Source organism: Coffea arabica, chromosome 8e (assembly GCF_036785885.1).
Source record: "Coffea arabica cultivar ET-39 chromosome 8e, Coffea Arabica ET-39 HiFi, whole genome shotgun sequence".
NCBI lineage: Eukaryota > Viridiplantae > Streptophyta > Magnoliopsida > Gentianales > Rubiaceae > Coffea > Coffea arabica.
In genome coordinates this window covers 25892102-25912985 of record NC_092324.1, presented here as the reverse complement: position 1 = coordinate 25912985, position 20884 = coordinate 25892102, and positions in this window count along the sequence as shown.

Here is a 20884-nt window from a genome sequence, read left to right as displayed (position 1 = left end):
TTCATCTTTCACTCCAATTTCTTACTCCAATCTTGAGTTCTAACCGATAGAATTGCAAATTACTCCATAAAAGTTGTTTACTAAGGAGATTCCAAGGTGTTTGTGGAGCTAATTTGAGAAGAAGAACTCTAAGCCATCACCTTTCTTGAGATTTCAAGGTATCATGTCTAGCAATCCATTCTTTGTTCTTAACAATGGTTTGTTAGTGACTTGTGTTGTCTTAAGAGGTGATTTTATGGAAGATTTCTTGGATTAAAGTGAAGTTAGTTAAATTTCTGTTTTTTTTGGGATTTTTCTGTTTTCCTATGATGGATATGGTTAGCCTTGAATTGATGGTTCTAAATGGTGTTAAATAGCTCTCTTGTGCGTTAATTGCGGTTATTTGCGGAAAATTTCAGTTTTGTGCGGAAATTCCAGGTTTAGGGTTTACATTTGCCCTGTTCTGGCTGGATTTATTTGGGGATGTTAGAGGCCGAATCAGGCTTAGATTAAAACATGAAAGTTTTATAAAATGGTGTTAACTAGTTTCCTACAAAATTTTAGCTCAATCCGAGTACTGTATCCTGTGAAATGACCGAAATACCCTTGACTGTCCATGAACCCTGTTTCGCGCCCAGATTTCTGTTTTTGTGGAGTTTCCCATTTTTGACCATGAAATTGCATGATTTGGCTTTGGAGGTCTTCATAAGAAATGTAGGTTTATGTCTTGGCTTCGAAACTCCATAAGATTCGTTTCAATCCGATAAGGGTATCTTCAGTTATGGATGTTGTGCCGAAAGGTGTTAAACGGAACTTTTATACGTTAATTGCGATCGTTGCGGAAAATTTACGATTGAGGGAATGAATTCCGGTTTCTAGGGTTTAATTGGGGGTTTTTCTAATGGTGGCTCTTAAGCTTCTAATTAGCTTTGATTGAGGGATATTGTGGCCTAATTGGATGCATTTTATTGCTTATTAACCGTATGTGTGATTGGTGATATATTGTAGGTTGGAAATGAAGCATTTATGGGGAAATGCTGTCCGAACTTTGAGAATGTATGTTTGCTTTGAGTTTGTGATTTAGGGCTTGGACTCGGATGATGGATGGTTTCTGAGCCGTGGAGGTGAGCCGTGGATGGTTTATGATGGATGGTTTCTGAGCCGTGGAGGTGAGTGACCCTCAACTATTTCCCAAGTACTTTTGAAATGTTTCTTGCATTATTTACTCGACTGCATATCATGCGTGCTTGCATGTGAGTTCATGACATGATTTGGCTTTAATGAGTTCTTGGGGAGTCTTGTGCTAAACACCAACGTCTCCACCCTGTTTATTGTTCATGACATGATCTGGAGCACCAACGTTGCTCCCCCTTATTGTTTAACGTTACGTGATCTATTTGAGCGTTGGGTGTTTAAGTGCAATGATTTCACTGGCTCACCAGAGCAATAAACGTATATTTGATTATTGATTCATGACATCATTGAAATGAACTATTGAGAAACTAATTTGATGACTGTTTTTATTGGTTACTCACTGAGTTTCTAGCTCACCCCAAAAATATTTTATTCCCCTCTACAGGGCTCGTGGCGAAGGAAGAATTGTAGTACTTATTCGTGTGGCTGGATGGCATATATCTTGTACAGTTTGGATTTGGAATCATTTTATGTATAGTTGGGAATTGTTTCCGCTTCGCTTTGACATGTAATTATCGGAGAATTTGATGTATATTTGATATTTATATTGTAATTTAATTGAGGACCGTAGTGAACGACTGAGTCCCGGCGAGAGCTGGGCAGGCGGTCCGCCGAACCCTTTGGTTCGCCTTAGGGTGAGGTGGGGCTGTCACATAAAGTGCCATTTTTGAAAGCTACTTTGCATGCAAACTTCATGCAAAAAGGCTACGGAGAAAGCTTCTGCTACCGAAAAAAGATGAAGCCTGCTGCATTCCTTATTTCCAAGCTTTGATCAAACCCATTCCATCTAAGCATATAAACATGAAGCTAACAGCGATTCAACTAACTTCCACGTCCAACAAACGAAAATGTAGAAAGAAATTATGCAAGTTCCTAAAGAACTTTCTTTTCTACACCATTCCATCCGTAAGTTTCTTTCCATTTCATCATGCAAACAAGTTCACCAACTACCAGGATTATCGACTAAATCAAACACGAAATTTTGTTGCAGGATTAAGGTAGAAAATCTGGTTTGACCGACAGCAAAAAAAAGAAAGAAAAATGCAACAAGAGTTTTTGCAACAACAACAAGCAAATTGCTGCATTTTTGTTTCACTTAGCTGAGCCACATCCATGCAAAGCAACCCAAGAAATTCCCAACGGATTTGATAACTCAACTCAAATACAAGAACTTGGGACGAAGGGGAGAGGAAAGAAAACAACGGAACAGAATGCTATGATCATTTGCTGAAAAATTTTACTCAGACTTTCCAAGAAAAACAAACCAAGAACTAGATAATGAACACTGATAGCCTTTGACACTAAGCTCCCAATCACGCACATGACGTCTCAGTCAAACCGCAAACCAATCAAGCGTTTCAAACAAAACCAAAACTTCGGCAATCTAAGGAAAAGAAAGGGGATCTGCGCACACTGCTGCAACAGGACCGAGAGCTTTGAGTTGCAGCAGATTTTTTATTCGCAAATCTAAACGCAATGCAAACTGAACCCAGGTGACAGGATTATCAAACATTCCTCCTAGTTTAGACACAAAAGGAAATCAGAATAAAATAACATGCAAAAACTAAATAGCATTTGTAATTTCTGATGCTTCGGGGACTTCCACAATCTCACGTACAAACAGCAAGCAACAAAATCTAAGCTCCAAGTTCATTTACAGGTTTCTGGGTTCCTTTATCAAACGTTTAGATCATGCCAGCCAACCGCCAAGCTAACAAAAAAAAACTTGCAATTTATTCCATTTAACACTAAATCCCAACATCAAACATTAAAAAAAAACAAGAAACGGAGAAGCAGCAATTAATGCAACATTAAAACAGACTTGCCGAAACTTCATGCTATTTTTCTGGGTTATGTTTGTTCAGCATACAAACATTAGCCATAAACTCAAACAAAAGCTTCATAGATTCATCACATACCCCCATAGAAAAGCATAAATCTCTATCCCTCCAAATCCAGGCCAAACCCACGCATTAACCGTAAATTGAAAGAGCAGAAAACAACGGAAAACCTAATGGAACTTCAACAACAATCAACGAAAATTAATCAGGAAAACAAACAAAGAGAAGCCTTGCTTAACACACACACATGGATTACAACCCTTCTTCTTTCCCCTAAACCCAACCAGATTAGCAAATAAGACTCGCTTAGAAGACGAAAACAGGTGTAAAGGCCAAAACTTTCAGCAGTCTAACATAACCCAGCAACTCATAAACAACTCCAGAGTAAAAAAAACGTTACCTTTAACTTTTGACCGAAGCTTGATGAGATCAAAAGATGAAGTCTTTGTTCTCCTTCTCTTCCGCAGCCGCTTCTCCTGATCCTTTCTTCTTGCTCCGATGAACCAAAACCCTTTCTTCCTTCCTTGCTGTCCAGATTCTTCCTAGACCCCTCAGCCGTTAGCTCTCTCTCTCTGTTGCCCGTTCTTTTTCTCCTCCTTTCTGCACAGCCACAACCCTTCTAGCTTAGCTTTTCTTCAGCCATAAACAACCCCCAGCAACCTTCCTTTCTTTTTCTCTCTCTTTCTCAGTTTCGTCCCTCAGCTGCCACTCCTCTTACTTCTCCTCTATTAGCCGTCGGTCCTTTTTTCACTCTCCCGCCGTCACCAGATTTTCTTCAGCCATCACCCTTTCTGCTATTTTCTCCTCTGCCCGAAACCCTTGCTTGCTCAGCCACCCTCTCTCAACCTTTCACTCTCTCGCAACCTCTCACTCTTTTCCTTGCTTTGGCCCGTAACTTCCTCTCGGTTCTCTCTCTATCTCACACTCTATCTTTCCTCTCAGCCGCCAACTTTCTTGCTTCATTAGCCCTCAAGACCTTCTGCTCTCAGCCGTCACGCCCTCCTCTATCTGTCCCCCTTAATCTTGCTCCCTTTTATATCAATCAAGACTCCTAGAACCCTGAACCCAATGGCTCCGATGGAAACTACCTTCAGCTGCTCAACTCTCGGACCTTCAGCTGCTCAACTCTCGGACCCTTGGATTATTTTCCATCTAGGTTCTTTCTTGGCCCTTAGATGAACGCCAAGCAATTAGTATAAGGATCATCCGATGGTAAACAAAAAACCAGGAAAAACGGTAGAAAAATGATGGAGCTACGATGCATGTTGTTTCTGTATTTCACGTATCATATGAAAAATGAAGGAATGGGTTCCTCTTTTTTTTTTCAAAAATAACAATAAATTTAATCTAAAAAATTTAAAACATTTTTTTTGTGAACAATTTCTTTTTCCAATAAAAATTAAGAGATTAATGAGCGAAAATGAAAAAAAATTATCATTAAAATAATAAAATAATAATAATAAATAAATAAAGCTAAATTTAAAAAAATTGGTATCTAAAATGCTATAAAATGCCTATGAGATTAATAAATTTAAAAAATAGATAATAATTTATCAAAAAAAAATACAAATTTGGTGTCTACACTTGGAGGGTCTGATCCGGATGTAGCCGAACAGTGGCTGGAGGCCATGATCAACATCTTTGCAGCTTTGAACTATACCGAACAAAGGCAAGTGAACTTTGCGGTATTTCAATTTGACGACCGGTCCGAGCATGGTGGAACGTGATTAAGGCAAAGTGGGAAAGAGAACAAACTGTATGGACATGGGCTAACTTCCTAAGGGAATTTAATGAAAAGTATCTCCCACCTTTAGTTCAAGAAAGGAGGGAGGATGAGTTTATTGGACTACGCCAGGGAACCCAAAGTGTGGCCGAATATGAAACAAAATTCACCAAATTATCCAAGTTTGCTTTCGAATTAGTGGCCACGGAACCAAGAAGGGTAAGACGATTTATACAGGGATTGAATCTAGAAATTCAAGAAGCACTAGCGGCGGTTCAAGTGAATACGTTTACGGAGGCCCTTGAGAAAGCCCAACGAATCGAGAATGCAAAAGCACTGATAAAAGCTTCCCAAAACCGAAAAAGGGGTACACCTGGTAGTGTGACTGAGGAACCAAGTGAATCGATAGTCCCTTCCAAAGTGCAGAAAGTGAACTTTTTGTCCCACCCACCATGGACAATAGGGGCGTTAGATGAACGATCTACAAAAGGAAGTCAAGTAGGCCATGGGGAGATTTTTCAAAAAAGCCAACAAGTGGCTTCTTCCTTGACTTGTGGCTACTGTGGAAAGGCCAATCACACTGAGAGTGATTGTTGGAGGAAAGGGCGGAAATGTTTGATTTGCGAGAGTGGTGACCACCAGGTTAGCAACTGTCCGATGAAACAATCACGAGAAAGTAGTACCCAGCAACTGGAGGGCACTAAATCAAAACAAGCGAATGAAAGAGGGAACCGAACAAAAGTACCGGCAATGGTATATGCTTTAGACAACCAACAAACTCCTAAACCATCTGAAGGTAAAAATTTCGAGGACGAAATTTCTTAAGGGGGAGAGAGTGTGAGGACCCAAAATTTTCACATTTTCTCAGCATTATTTTATTTCTTTGACTATATTTTATACTTTCCTTGAAAATATTAAATTTTTTATGCATTTTTACAAGTAAGTACAATTTTAAAATCATCTTTCTAATATGAGTTAGTGTACGTTAATTTGAAGTGTATTATTGACGTGGGACCCGCTAGTGCGGTAAATGCGTTATATTTTGGCAACTTGTTGGAGTTTTGTATTAAGTGATATTATTTTATGAGGTGTTAAGAGACAATTAGATGTTAGCTAGATTAATTAGTATGGAGAGACAAGAAGATAAGATTAAAGCTTAGAGGCGCCACGTGTCGCGACCCGATTAGTGAGTGGACTTTGACTAAGAGTATTTCACTTTCCTAAACTTCAATTGTGACCCAATTTCTATCCCATTTTAAGCTTCGTTGGCCGGCCACCTTGAGGGAAAGAAACCAAGAGAGAAACTTCATTTGTTCTTCAATTTCTTGCCCAATCTTGAATTCTGACCAGAATTTTTGCAAAACCCTCCATCAAAGTTGTTTATTAAGGTGGATTAAAGGATTGAGTGGAGTGATTTTGAAGGGACAAGCTCCAAGCTACTTCCTTTCTTGTGGTTTTAAGGTATTTTGCCAAGAACATCCTCTTTACTTCAATTAATTGCTTATTAGTGGTTTTTAGTTGCTTTAGATGTTGTTTTGTGGAAGATTAGCACTTGAATGCATGAATTCCAGCTTGGATGATAACCTGCCCTGCTTCTGCCCGATTCTATTTCACCTTGTTAGAGGCCGAACTAGCCTTAGCACAAAACATAAAGTTGTAGAGAATGATGTTTATTGTTGCCTGCAAAATTTCAGCTCAATCGGAGCAACGTAGCCTGTGCAAAGACCGAAATACCCCTGTTGCCCTGTTTCTGTCCGAAAATGAAAATTAGCCTCTGTAAGTGGTTAGTTTGACCAGGAATATTACCGAATTGGTTGATGATGTCTTCTTAAGAATTATAGCCTTGTATCTTAGCTTTCAAATGGCTATGGAATTACCTGAATTGGATTGTGTGTTCTGAGATATGAGTGAATAAAGCAGGACTGCTAGTTGATTTCCGCAGAGAATTTCGAACTGGAAAATCTGAAGTTGTTTTGGTAAATTTGACCTTGTTAGGGTGAGAACTGGACTGAGTGGTCTTCATGAAAGTTGTAGGTCTTTGTCTTAGCTTTTCAACGCCTCCAAGAACGCCTTAAAAAGACTTTGGTAGCCTGCGATATGCCCATTTAAAGGTAGTACGGTTAATTAGCCAATTAGTTGGAACTTGGTTCTGGGAATTGGGAATTTGACTAGGTTGCACTGGAATTTGGACTATGTGGTCTTCATCAAAATTGTAGCCCTCTGTCTTAGCTTCGAAATGGTATAAATTACATCCCAATCGGATAAGCGTAGCTTCGGATGTGTCCGTTACGTAAAACCCGTCAAATCTGTCTTTTGTTAAACTTCATTTCCGCACATGTTGTTAGCTTGATTTTTGTACTTATATGACTTTCAGTGTGACGCCCCACATATCCCTAAGGCGGACCAAAGGGTATCCGCGAACGCCTGCCCAACTCTCGCCGGGACTCAAGCAATTCCATTCAATTTAAAACCGGACTAAACACTTCGAAGAGAACAACTTGAATACAATAATGCGGAAGCGTTCAAGCTTATCAAGTCACTTAACATGTAACCATTACATCGGTAATCATAAAACAACTTAAATTCAACATACACGTCAGGGCCCAAACTTTCAAGTTTACAATTTCCAAAAGTACAACCCAAACCAGGGCCTAGTCAAAATATAGCAGGAGTCTTAACAAAATTACAACGAAGGGTTTCTCCATACTTCTCCAAGATTCGGTCCTGTTAAGGAAAACAAAACTATAGGGTGAGCTAAACGCTCGTGAGGCCAAGAACACACATGCAAGCACCTTGTTCAAATAACAATCCCAAATTTAATAAATAAACCATGTCCCTTCAATAATCAATCATTCAAACAGGAAAAGTAATCAGAAACAATTCAAGGATATAGTAGCTCTCAGGAGCTAAGTTCCACTCGCTCTGCCGACGTCATTCGTATACCTTCCCGCATTGACCCTCCTGTCAACCGGGTCAGTATTTCCATTTCCGTAGATCACCACTTGCTTCCCTCCGTCCACCGTACACCTCAAGGGCCCACAAATCATTTATAAGGCGATACTCCACGAGTATGCCGAGAAAGACCTCTCATTAGGTCAAGCTCATTTATATCTCATGGCACGCCTAAGTCCCCGACCAAGCCCATTGCTGGCTCGAGTCTAAGGTCGGCCTATGAGTTTGGGCGTCCCCCATTCATTTGAGAGTCGAGGAGGTTCACTCCAACGACTTATGTAATCATAACATAACATTGCATTTCATTCATTCATTCAATACATTTCATTCATTCATTTGAAATTAGAACGAGTGCGGTAAAGTACGCACCCGTCCTTATTTTTAAAACTTCCAACAATTACCACAAATAAGCAAGTATCACAGATTCACACACTTGACACTCACCGAGCAATTCAATAAGAATTATTTTCTGGGAGTTCAAGTGTCCACAGTAAGATCCTCTTGAATGCCTTCTTGCGCGCCTGGCAATTAATAGCGGATAATCACTCAAATAACCCACTTATCAAAGAAGATTGTACACTAGTACAATCTAAGGAATATTTCGCAAAAAGAACCTCAATTACACGTAAATCGAGGTTCAACTTGCCTTTTATTCTGTACAATATTATTTGAGTTTTTATCATGAAAAGTGAGGGTAAAACGTTTGAATAATACTAAGAGAATTAAGAGTTTTGGAAAAACTCCTTTGCCTTGAAAATTGAGAAATTTCAGTTTTATCCTAAATCTTTGAAAATTCGTATCTCTTTCGATATAAGTCCAAAATGGGAAAAATTTATACCGTTGGAAACCTTTTGGAAATTGTTAAAAGTTCTTAGAAGACACCTTTCCATGAATCTAAGTGGAAAGTACTCAAAAATGAGCTTGAAGGTACAGGTTCGGCGTACAAGGCAGAATTAAGTTGGATTTCGGCCAACTTTGGAAATTCGGCACGATTCACACGTTGCAAACCGGCCTCTGAAATTTACAGCTCAATTAGTGTTACAAGTGAGGTTTATAACAAAACAAGCGGATCAAGAATCGGAGTTTCGAGTACCGAGATACGGTAGCCCGAAGTTGAGGAAATTTAAGACTGGAGAAGAATTTCCAGTTTTGAACCTCCAACACTAGAAATTTAATTCGGTATCAAAACGAACTTGAATTGGTGTCAAAATTGGTAGTATTTTACTCCCATATGAAAGGTATTTCTCTATCAAATTTCAGGGAAAAATACCCTCGGGAAGGTAGTTAACTAATCATCCAAAGTTCAGGAAAAATTCTAAGGCAATCTGCCTTGTGACTTTCATTTCCCAATTTCAAATCGTTTAACCAAGAAAACCATTCGACCATGGTTAATTTGTGAAATAAAGGTCTAAGATACATTCATGATACCTTTGGTAAGTGATGAGCATCAAGAACTTCAATTAATAAAATCATTCCCAAGTTTTTCCCAAATCAGTCCAAATACTACGTTTTTCCAGAACAGGGCAGTCCTATTGTTTTAGTCACAACTCAATCAATTTAACTCGGAATGAGGCATGGTTTATGGCGTTAGAAAATACATTCACGGGACTAAAATTTCACAGAAGGAAATGTTCTGAAATTCGGCAAGCAACCAGCTCAAAATTGAGCCTCAAGTTGCTGCCTCTACAAGCCATTCCAGCAAATCCGAGAGACAGGATAGCTATCTTAAAACGTTTGGTTCTGCTCACTCACAAAGAATCAGAACGTGCATTTTATCTCAAATTAAATCCAGGAATGTCTAGTGTCAAACGCCACCGACGGCACTTGATTTCGACACCCGAAGACAGAGTTATGGCCAAAATGCTACCGCTGGACAGGGTTACCCGAAAATAATTTTCCAGCTTGCCTAGTCCACGAATAAATTCATTTGCCCATCCAAATGTTAATGTTTTCCAACGAAAATTTCTACACATATAATATAACATATACACATCAGGTTCATGCCAATAAATCACCAAAAATGGGCCTTATCATGGCCGAACAAAACAGGGGCAGATTCAGCAATTTCTGGTCATGACCTCTACTTGAGTTTCCAACAATAACACTCCATAAATCCATCATTATAACCATTAAACTACCATTAAATCCAACATTGATCCTCAAATCAGCAACAACAACCCAAGTGTGGGAATACAAAGAGCCCACTAGAACATTTTACAACCATATCAAGCCACCCAACCACATGCAATAGCTTAAAGATGCATTTCCACAATTATAATCCTAGTTTAAGGTGTAGGATGAAGTATACCTCCTTAGTGCCTTAACCCAGAAATTTTCGGCCCTCAAGAGCTCCAAGAAACCGTGAAAATGCAGCCCTTTTTGTTAGCTAAATCCAACCTCCAAGTAGTATGCTAGATGATCTTCAAGTTTGGTGAAGATTGGTTGAGGTTTTGGGTTGATTTAGTGAAGAAAGTTGTGAAGCAAGAGTGTGAGAGAGAGAGAGATGTTGGCCGGCTGTCTTGGGAGGAAGAAGGAGTGAAGTGTGATCAAACTTTAGCTTCCAAGAGAAGATTAAATGGGTGGTGCACAATCACTCTAAAGTCAACTCTTATTAGGGTGTGTTTGGCGCGATTAGGGCTCGATTTTCTCGCGCGTTTGGTTCACTAGTGCACTGAACCTCCAATGCATTTATATTCATGTAAGTATTATTCACTCTTAGTTGTCCCGAAATAAAGGTCTAAAGTCCCTCAAATAAAGTCGCGCGTGCGAAAACGCGCACCGTCAATTTTAACACTATAACGCGAAACTTCCAATAAATTCTTATAACGATTGCACTACTAACTATCACTTGAGTATTTACTCATAAGATTACCTATTTTAGGACCGTAGTACAAGTCTCCAATATTCCAAGCTTATTGTGCTACTACGCGGATAAAATCTCCAAGTACTATTCACTATTTTTACTAAACGTACTCCAGGAAATTAATTTTTAGAACGAGTCATTTTAAAAATATAACGAAGTTATGTTACCATGTATTTAGGTCTAATAAGACTAGAAAATATTCCTCGTGGCAAAAATCCAATTAAATAATTTATTAAGCCATAAATTAGGCATAAAATAATAGTTTTTACGAGTCCTCACATCCTCTCCCCCTTAAGAAAATTTCGTCCTCGAAATTTACCTTGGTTGATGAACAAGTCTGGATACTTCTCTCTGATTGTCTCCTCAACTTCCCATGTTGCTTCCTCTACTCCATGGTTCCTCCATAGAACTTTCACTAGTGGTATCTGTTTGTTCCTCAGTTCCTTCACCTTTCAATCCAGAAGTTTTACCGGTTTCTCCTCATAGGTCAGGGTTTCATCGATCTCAATATTCTCCGGTTGTAAAACATGAGAGGGGTCTGGATGATATTTCTTAAGTATGGACACATGAAACACGTTATGAATACGAGATAAGCTCGGTGGTAATTCCAGCTTATAGGCTACATTCCCAATTCGTTGAATGATCTTATATGATCCTACAAACCTTGGTTGTAGTTTCTTCCCTTTTCCGGACATCAAGCTTGCTTTCAAAGGCGTAATCTTGAGAAATACCACATCTCCAACAGTGAACTCCAAATCCTTTCTCCGATTGTCGGCATAACTTTTTTGTCTACTCTGAGCGGTTTGAATCCTTTGCCGTACCAATTTTACCTTTTCATTAGCCTCCTCAATCCAAGATACGGTAGTCGGGTCTAAAATTTTTCGTTCACCTACTTCATCCCAACAAATTGGGGATCTACACTTCCGACCATAAAGTGCTTCGTATGGAGCCATTTGAATAGAAGAATGGAAACTATTGTTATAGGCAAATTCCACTAAAGTCAAAAACTTACTCCAACTCTCTCCAAAATCTAGCACACAAGTCCTTAACATGTCCTCAAGGGTCTGAATTGTTCTTTCAGATTGTCCATCAGTCTGAGGATGATAGGTGGTACTAAAGTTTAACTTAGTCCCCAGCACTTCTTGCATCTTTTGCCAAAATCTCGAAACAAACTGAGATTTTGAAACTTGTTGTAGGAGACCCTAAATCTAACGCCTCACCAACGAAACCAACTGAAAGCTTACAGCTTCATCACCAGACATGACACGGATCCATCATTTCTCCAAGATACACAAAGAGTAATAAGAATATGAAGGACGAAGGCTCACGACAACTTTGCAACAAACAAATCTTTTAACATCCAGGTGAAAGGCTGAGGATTTGTGACCGAAAGAAACGAGAATGAAAGGTTACCTTTGCTTCTTTGAATCGCAAAGTAGCGCCTGGATGGAGGAACAGTGGATCCTTGACGCGGGCCAAACGAAGCTGAAAAAGGTTTCCCCTTTTTGCTGCGATTGCTCTCCAGATTCTCTATCACCTCCCTTCTCGTTGAGTTTCTGTTTTCTTCCTTAGCCTTCCAATGCTCTTACTTTCCCGTTCCTCTTTTCTTTCCTTGCTTTCTTCCTCTCTCTCGGTCTCCCTTCTCTGGTTTCTGTTTTTTCAGATTTCCATCTCTCCTCCTTTTCGCTCTTTCTGGCTTTTTCAGTTTTTCTCTTCCTCAGCCTTTTCACTCAGCCGTCAATTCCAAAAACCTCCTTCGGCTGCGGTTCCTCTTCCTTTTTATATCCAGCTAGCAGCCCCAAAACCCTCCATTCAATGGCTAGAAATCATCTCATCGTAAGCCTTCTCCCTTGGCCCTCCGATTCATCCGACAAAATCCATGAAAATGATAAGTATCTTCATGCCGCATGCATGTGCGGCTTTCCTTTTTTTTTTTTTTTTTTTGAAAAGTAATTTAACAAAATGATAATAAAATTAAGTAAAAAGAAACCAACAATTTAATTAACATCGGATGAAAATAAATAAACTAGAAATAATAAGCAGCAAAGTTGCAATTTTTCATTTTCATCATTTTTCTCTTTTTTTCTCTTTTTTCTTTTTCTTTTTTTTTTCCTTTTTTTTCCAAATGAACCAATCAACAAATTAAGTAAACACGACTAAGATAAACAAATACTAAGAAATAAAACAAAATTGCTAATCTTAATAATAAAAATCTTTTGATTGATGATTTTCTTCTCCGATTAATAACACTAAAAGAAATGAAACTTATCCCCTTTTTTATGAAACTTTCTCCTTTTTGACAACTTTTAGGCTAAAGTCTTACAATAATAATAATAAAATAACAAAATAAAATAAAATAAAATAAATAAATAAAAAAACAAAACAGTTAAAAGGACCAAACTAATGCGAAAAGTAAAAACTAAAATAAAAACAAATGCTAAAAGTTTAAAAACTAAAATCGTGACATTAAAAATTTGGTGTCTACACTATCTAAGAGGGTAAGTTCTAAAAGTGGATCATGCCAGATCTCTTAATTCCTAGCGTTTGTGATGCAAAAGACAAGAAACAAAGAAAGTTAGTTCAACACATAACATGTTGTGGCAATCAAATAATAAATATAGAAAGCAAAAATAAGGAAAGAGGATTGGAATCCCTCCCCTCGTGCCTAGTGTCCCTAATTCAGGATAAGGTCAACTCTACCCTAGGCAATTCTATTATGGATGCATGAGGTTTGGTTCACTAATGCATCTAGACTCGATAAGGCTTCGGCTCCCAAGCCTTCAGACCTAAAGGCGAAGGGTCATCACTCCCAGGGCCTTTGATCGGTGGCTCGAGTGATCCCTTAGGTAGCGTTATGGGCGCAGAGCACACCATCCGCCTACCCAAGGCAATCGATCCTAATCCTACAAGGAGGTATGGGAAACGCCCACGAAAAAGAAAAAAATAGGGTAAATAAGACTATGCATGCACGTATGAAGTACTTTCTTATTGAGGGGAGAGATTGTACCATTAGATGCGGTCGAAAGTTCTAGGGTAACTATCCCCCATCCCAAAATGCAATCGCGAAACAAGTAAAAGTAAACAAATAAATGAACCATCCATTCATCACATACATAGTGTGCGAAGAGCGATTATACGCGTGATAAATGCAAAATCCCTAAAAAGAGAAAAAGGGCAAAAGGAAAAGAAGAATGCAACCCTAAACATCCAAATGCGATATATGAGAAAGTTAAAAGAAGAAAAAGATTGACTAAATCAAATTTGCTCGGACTCTCTAAGTCCCTAGTGGAGTCGCCAGCTGTCGCGCCCCATTTTTTAAAAAAATAAATAAAGAGTTTAGAAAATGGATTTTTGATTTTTTTGGAAAGAATAAGTTTTGTTTTTTTAGAACATGAATAAAGGAAAAGGGCCTAAATGGGGTTTGAAAGTGCGACGATTTGGGCCCAAATTATAGTTTAAAAAGGGTTTTTCGAATGAAAAATGGAGTCGCCACTTGGTATAGAGTTAAGGTGTACCAAGTCACCTAAAAAATGAATTTTTAAAGAAAAAAAAGTAGAAAACCCTTTTTAAACGACTCAAAGTCTACGAAAATTAGAGAAAAAGATTCGGGAGTCACATTTGAAGAAAGGGAAGGCAAGGATAAGAATCCAAGGCACCCTTTCAACCTAACCAAGGCTAGTTGCGCGATTTAGTCAAAGATTTTCTTATTCTTAACCTAAAAATTTATCACATTTGGATGGACTACATGAATGCAAGCCCTAGACCTAGGAGGGTATCGAGGGTTCAAAATATCTCTTCGAATTTTAATTGATGTGACGCCCCGAAAAAAAATGAGTTTGAGAACCCGGAAATTTTCTAATTTTCTAGGGTTTATTTTTTAAACGCCCGCCTTTTCTACATTTTCTTGATTAGCAAAATTCCCCAGATAAAGTTTATGAGCAAAAATAGTTTTAAAATCATTTTTCTAGTATCGGTTAGTTTTTGAGAAATTAAAAGCGTATTTTGGACGTGGGACCCGCAAGTGCGGTAAATGCATTATATTTTTGACAACTTGTAGGAATTTTGTATTAAGTGATATTATTTTACAATGTGTTAAGATATTTGTATTGGAGAGACAAAAAGATAAGTTTTGAACCAAAAGGGTGACAAGTGTCATCTTCCTATTCAACCTTGACTTTGACCATTATTTCTTACCTTTATTAATACTCATTTTTGACCCAAAAATCACCTAAATTTCTGCAAGCTTGGCCGAACCTCTTGGAGCAAAAATGCAAGAAGAAAGCCTTCAACTCCAACTCCATTTCTTGCTCAATCTTGTGAATCAACCGTTAAACTTTCGAATTCCTCCACAAAAGTCACTTGTTTAGGAAGATTGAAGGTAGTGGTGGAGTGATTAGAGAAGGCAAAGGACTAAGCCATCAACTTTCTTGATATTTCAAGGTTCATGTCTAGCAATCCTTTCTTTGTTCTTGATTATACTAAATTTGTGACTTGTGATGGCTAAAGAGATGGTTTGATGGATTATATTTTGAGTTGTGGTTGGATGGATGAACTTTTATTATTTTTGGGGATTTTTCTGTTTTAATATGAGTATGATTATGTGGTTATGTATGATGATTGGAAATGATGTTTAATGATTCTAGAAGGTGGAAAAAGTGGAAGATTGCAAGTAAATTCTGTTTTGGAAGAAATCTGGAAAATTAGGGTTCTTGGTTTTTCATTCTGTCCGAAATTTTTGGTCCTAGATAGAGGCCGAATTGGCCTTGGCTCAAAACATGAAAGTTGTAGGTATTGATGTTTTAAAGGTTCCTGTAAATTTCAGGTCAATTGGAGTAGTGTAGAATGAGATAAGCCGAAATTACTATTGCTGTTCTGGGTTCATCAGGATGTTAGAACTGCGTCTGAAATGGGTTGTTTTGACTGGAATTGTTTTGGATTTGGGTGTTGAGGTCGTCTGATGAAATGTATCTTGATGTCATAGCTACCATATTCCTTTGGAATTTCTGCATTTGGACTTGTGTAGACTGAGTTGGACTAATTACAGCATAGTGTGATTTGTGAACCTGCAATTACGGTTCTGGTTTGTTATTTGGCATATTTGACTTAGTTGTGCTGGGATTTGGACTGAGTGACCTTCTACATTGTTGTAGCCCTATCTCTTAGCTTCGAAATGGTGGGTCTTACACCCTAATCCGATAATCGTAGTGCAAGTTGTGCCATTACCACAAAATGACGTCAAAACTGTTTTCTGGTTTTGAGCTTAACTTTCATTTCCGGACTTTTCCCTAGCTTGACTTGTCTTTGTACTACTTGGAGCTTGCTGAATGGCTATTGGATGAACTTGTTGTTGTGTGTGTACCTTTGGGATTGGCTAAGGAAATAATGAAGCCATGATGGCTGGAAAAGTAAAGAAATTCAGGGGAAGTGCTGTCCGAACTTTGAAGGGATTTGTTTGCATTGAGTTTGTGATCTAAGACTTGGATTTGAGCAAGGCAATGTTATATGCTGGATGATTTCTGAGCCATGGAGGTGAGTGACCCTAAACTATTTCCAAAGTACTTGTGAAATGTTTCTTACATTATTTACTTTTGAACTGTTTCCAAAGCTACTTTTGAACTGTTTTCTTGCATATCATGCGTGTTTATATGAAAGTGTTCCTTGTTTGATATATTTCCTTGACTTCATGACTTGTATTATTGATTGATACCGTGTTACGTGCATTGAATGATTTCCAAAACGAGCTTTCTAGGCGAGTGTGTATTTTATAGCACTCGACCTAAATCAATGTGAAATTTTCATGATAAATGATTAAATGCTACTTGCGCATGAATGTAAGCCTTTTGGGCTGAACTGGCCATTGCCCCTTGTTACCGGTCGTCTCGAGCCAGAAACGGACTCGGTCGGGCGATTAGGGACCTGGGTGAACGTTTGGTATACTCGAGTATTACCTTTGTAGGTTGGTGGAGGTTGGTGGAAAATGATGCAATTTCAAATGAAAAAAAAAAGGAAATGACAGGAGAAGGAACGTATCTTTTCATGAATGTTACTATCGCTTTCCATTGTACATGTTTCTTGAATTATTGATACTCCATATTTAATGTTTTGTAAATGTTGTAATTGTTTCTGGACTTATAATTTGATTTATGACATCATTGAAAAGAAATATTGTTAAACCGATTTGATTACTGATTTTCTGGTTACTCGCTGAGCTTCTAGCTCACCCCAAAACTATTTTATTCCCCTCCACAGGGCTCAAAGCGAAGGAAGGCTTGTAGTACTTGTGCGCATGATTGGATGGCCTTTATGTTGTACAGTTTGGATTTGGAATCATTTTATGTATAGTTGAGAATTGTTTCCGCTTTGCTTTTGACATGTAATTATTGGAGAATTTATTGTAATATTTGAGGTTTATTCTTGTAATTCATTTGAGGATTGTAGTGAACGACTGAGTCCCGGCGAGAGCTGGGCAGGCGGCCCGCCGAACCCTCTGGTTCGCCTCAGGGGGAGGTGGGGCCGTGACAGTTGGTATCAGAGCTTAGGCTTCAGATCTCTGTAGTGTATCCTAGGCTTGAAGTTTAGGATGCCGGACTGTGGGTTTGAATTGACTCTTGAGAGATTTTTGCGGGATGTCTTGACTTGATTGGTACAAGAGGGAATGTCGAGGACGACATTCTTTTAAGGAGGGGAGATTGTGACGCCCCGAAAAAAAATGATTTTGAGAACCCGGAAATTTTCTAATTTTCTAGGGTTTATTTTTTAAACGCCCGCCTTTTCTACATTTTCTTGATTAGAAAAATTCCCCAGATAAAGTTTATGAGCAAAAATAGTTTTAAAATCATTTTTCCAGTATCGGTTAGTTTTTGAGAAATTAAAAGCGTATTTTGGACGTGGGACCCGCAAGTGCGGTAAATGCATTATATTTTTGAGAACTTGTAGGAATTTTGTATTAAGTGATATTATTTTACAATGTGTTAAGATATTTGTATTGGAGAGACAAAAAGATAAGTTTTGAACCAAAAGGGTGACAAGTGTCATCTTCCTATTCAACCTTGACTTTGACCATTATTTCTTACCTTTATTAATACTCAATTTTGACCAAAAAATCACCTAAATTTCTGCAAGCTTGGCCGAACCTCTTGGAGCAAAAATGCAAGAAGAAAGCCTTCAACTCCAACTCCATTTCTTGCTCAATCTTGTGAATCAACCGTTAAACTTTCGAATTCCTCCACAAAAGTCACTTGTTTAGGAAGATTGAAGGTAGTGGTGGAGTGATTAGAGAAGGCAAAGGACTAAGCCATCAACTTTCTTGATATTTCAAGGTTCATGTCTAGCAATCCTTTCTTTGTTCTTGATTATACTAAATTAGTGACTTGTGATGGCTAAAGAGATGGTTTGATGGATTATATTTTGAGTTGTGGTTGGATGGATGAACTTTTATTATTTTTGGGGATTTTTCTGTTTTAATATGAGTATGATTATGTGGTTATGTATGATGATTGGAAATGATGTTTAATGATTCTAGAAGGTGGAAAAAGTGGAAGATTGCAACTAAATTCTGTTTTGGAAGAAATCTGGAAAATTAGGGTTCTTGGTTTTTCATTCTGTCCGAAATTTTTGGTCCTAGATAGAGGCCGAATTGGCCTTGGCTCAAAACATGAAAGTTGTAGGTATTGATGTTTTAAAGGTTCCTGTAAATTTCAGGTCAATTGGAGTAGTGTAGAATGAGATAAGCCGAAATTACTATTGCTGTTCTGGGTTCATCAGGATGTTAGAACTGCGTCTGAAATGGGTTGTTTTGACTGGAATTGTTTTGGATTTGGGTGTTGAGGTCGTCTGATGAAATGTATCTTGATGTCATAGCTACCATATTCCTTTGGAATTTCTGCATTTGGACTTGTGTAGACTGAGTTGGACTAATTACAGCATAGTGTGATTTGTGAACCTGCAATTACGGTTCTGGTTTGTTATTTGGCATATTTGACTTAGTTGTGCTGGGATTTGGACTGAGTGACCTTCTACATTGTTGTAGCCCTATCTCTTAGCTTCGAAATGGTGGGTCTTACACCCTAATCCGATAATCGTAGTGCAAGTTGTGCCATTACCGCAAAATGACGTCAAAACTGTTTTCTGGTTTTGAGCTTAACTTTCATTTCCGGACTTTTCCCTAGCTTGACTTGTCTTTGTACTACTTGGAGCTTGCTGAATGGCTATTGGATGAACTTGTTGTTGTGTGTGTACCTTTGGGATTGGCTAAGGAAATAATGAAGCCATGATGGCTGGAAAAGTAAAGAAATTCAGGGGAAGTGCTGTCCGAACTTTGAAGGGATTTGTTTGCATTGAGTTTGTGATCTAAGACTTGGATTTGAGCAAGGCAATGTTATATGCTGGATGATTTCTGAGCCATGGAGGTGAGTGACCCTAAACTATTTCCAAAGTACTTGTGAAATGTTTCTTACATTATTTACTTTTGAACTGTTTCCAAAGCTACTTTTGAACTGTTTTCTTGCATATCATGCGTGTTTATATGAAAGTGTTCCTTGTTTGATATATTTCCTTGACTTCATGACTTGTATTATTGATTGATACCGTGTTACGTGCATTGAATGATTTCCAAAACGAGCTTTCTAGGCGAGTGTGTATTTTATCGCACTCGACCTAAATCAATGTGAAATTTTCATGATAAATGATTAAATGCTACTTGCGCATGAATGTAAGCCTTTTGGGCTGAACTGGCCATTGCCCCTTGTTACCGGTCGTCTCGAGCCAGAAACGGACTCGGTCGGGCGATTAGGGACCTGGGTGAACGTTTGGTATACTCGAGTATTACCTTTGTAGGTTGGTGGAGGTTGGTGGAAAATAATGCAATTTCAAATGAAAAAAAAAAGGAAATGACAGGAGAAGGAACGTATCTTTTCATGAATGTTACTATCGCTTTCCATTGTACATGTTTCTTGAATTATTGATACTCCATATTTAATGTTTTGTAAATGTTGTAATTGTTTCTGGACTTATAATTTGATTTATGACATCATTGAAAAGAAATATTGTTAAACCGATTTGATTACTGATTTTCTGGTTACTCGCTGAGCTTCTAGCTCACCCCAAAACTATTTTATTCCCCTCCACAGGGCTCAAAGCGAAGGAAGGCTTGTAGTACTTGTGCGCATGATTGGATGGCCTTTATGTTGTACAGTTTGGATTTGGAATCATTTTATGTATAGTTGAGAATTGTTTCCGCTTTGCTTTTGACATGTAATTATTGGAGAATTTATTGTAATATTTGAGGTTTATTCTTGTAATTCATTTGAGGATTGTAGTGAACGACTGAGTCCCGGCGAGAGCTGGGCAGGCGGCCCGCCGAACCCTCTGGTTCGCCTCAGGGGGAGGTGGGGCCGTGACAGTTGGTATCAGAGCTTAGGCTTCAGATCTCTGTAGTGTATCCTAGGCTTGAAGTTTAGGATGCCGGACTGTGGATTTGAATTGACTCTTGAGAGATTTTTGCGGGATGTCTTGACTTGATTGGTACAAGAGGGAATGTCAAGGACGACATTCTTTTAAGGAGGGGAGATTGTGACGCCCCGAAAAAAAATGATTTTGAGAACCCGGAAATTTTCTAATTTTCTAGGGTTTATTTTTTAAACGCCCGCCTTTTCTACATTTTCTTGATTAGAAAAATTCCCCAGATAAAGTTTATGAGCAAAAATAGTTTTAAAATCATTTTTCCAGTATCGGTTAGTTTTTGAGAAATTAAAAGCGTATTTTGGACGTGGGACCCGCAAGTGCGGTAAATGCATTATATTTTTGAGAACTTGTAGGAATTTTGTATTAAGTGATATTATTTTACAATGTGTTAAGATATTTGTATTGGAGAGACAAAAAGATAAGTTTTGAACCAAAAGGGTGACAAGTGTCATCTTCCTATTCAACCTTGACTTTGACCATTATTTCTTACCTTTATTAATACTCAATTTTGACCAAAAAATCACCTAAATTTCTGCAAGCTTGGCCGAACCTCTTGGAGCAAAAATGCAAGAAGAAAGCCTTCAACTCCAACTCCATTTCTTGCTCAATCTTGTGAATCAACCGTTAAACTTTCGAATTCCTCCACAAAAGTCACTTGTTTAGGAAGATTGAAGGTAGTGGTGGAGTGATTAGAGAAGGCAAAGGACTAAGCCATCAACTTTCTTGATATTTCAAGGTTCATGTCTAGCAATCCTTTCTTTGTTCTTGATTATACTAAATTAGTGACTTGTGATGGCTAAAGAGATGGTTTGATGGATTATATTTTGAGTTGTGGTTGGATGGATGAACTTTTATTATTTTTGGGGATTT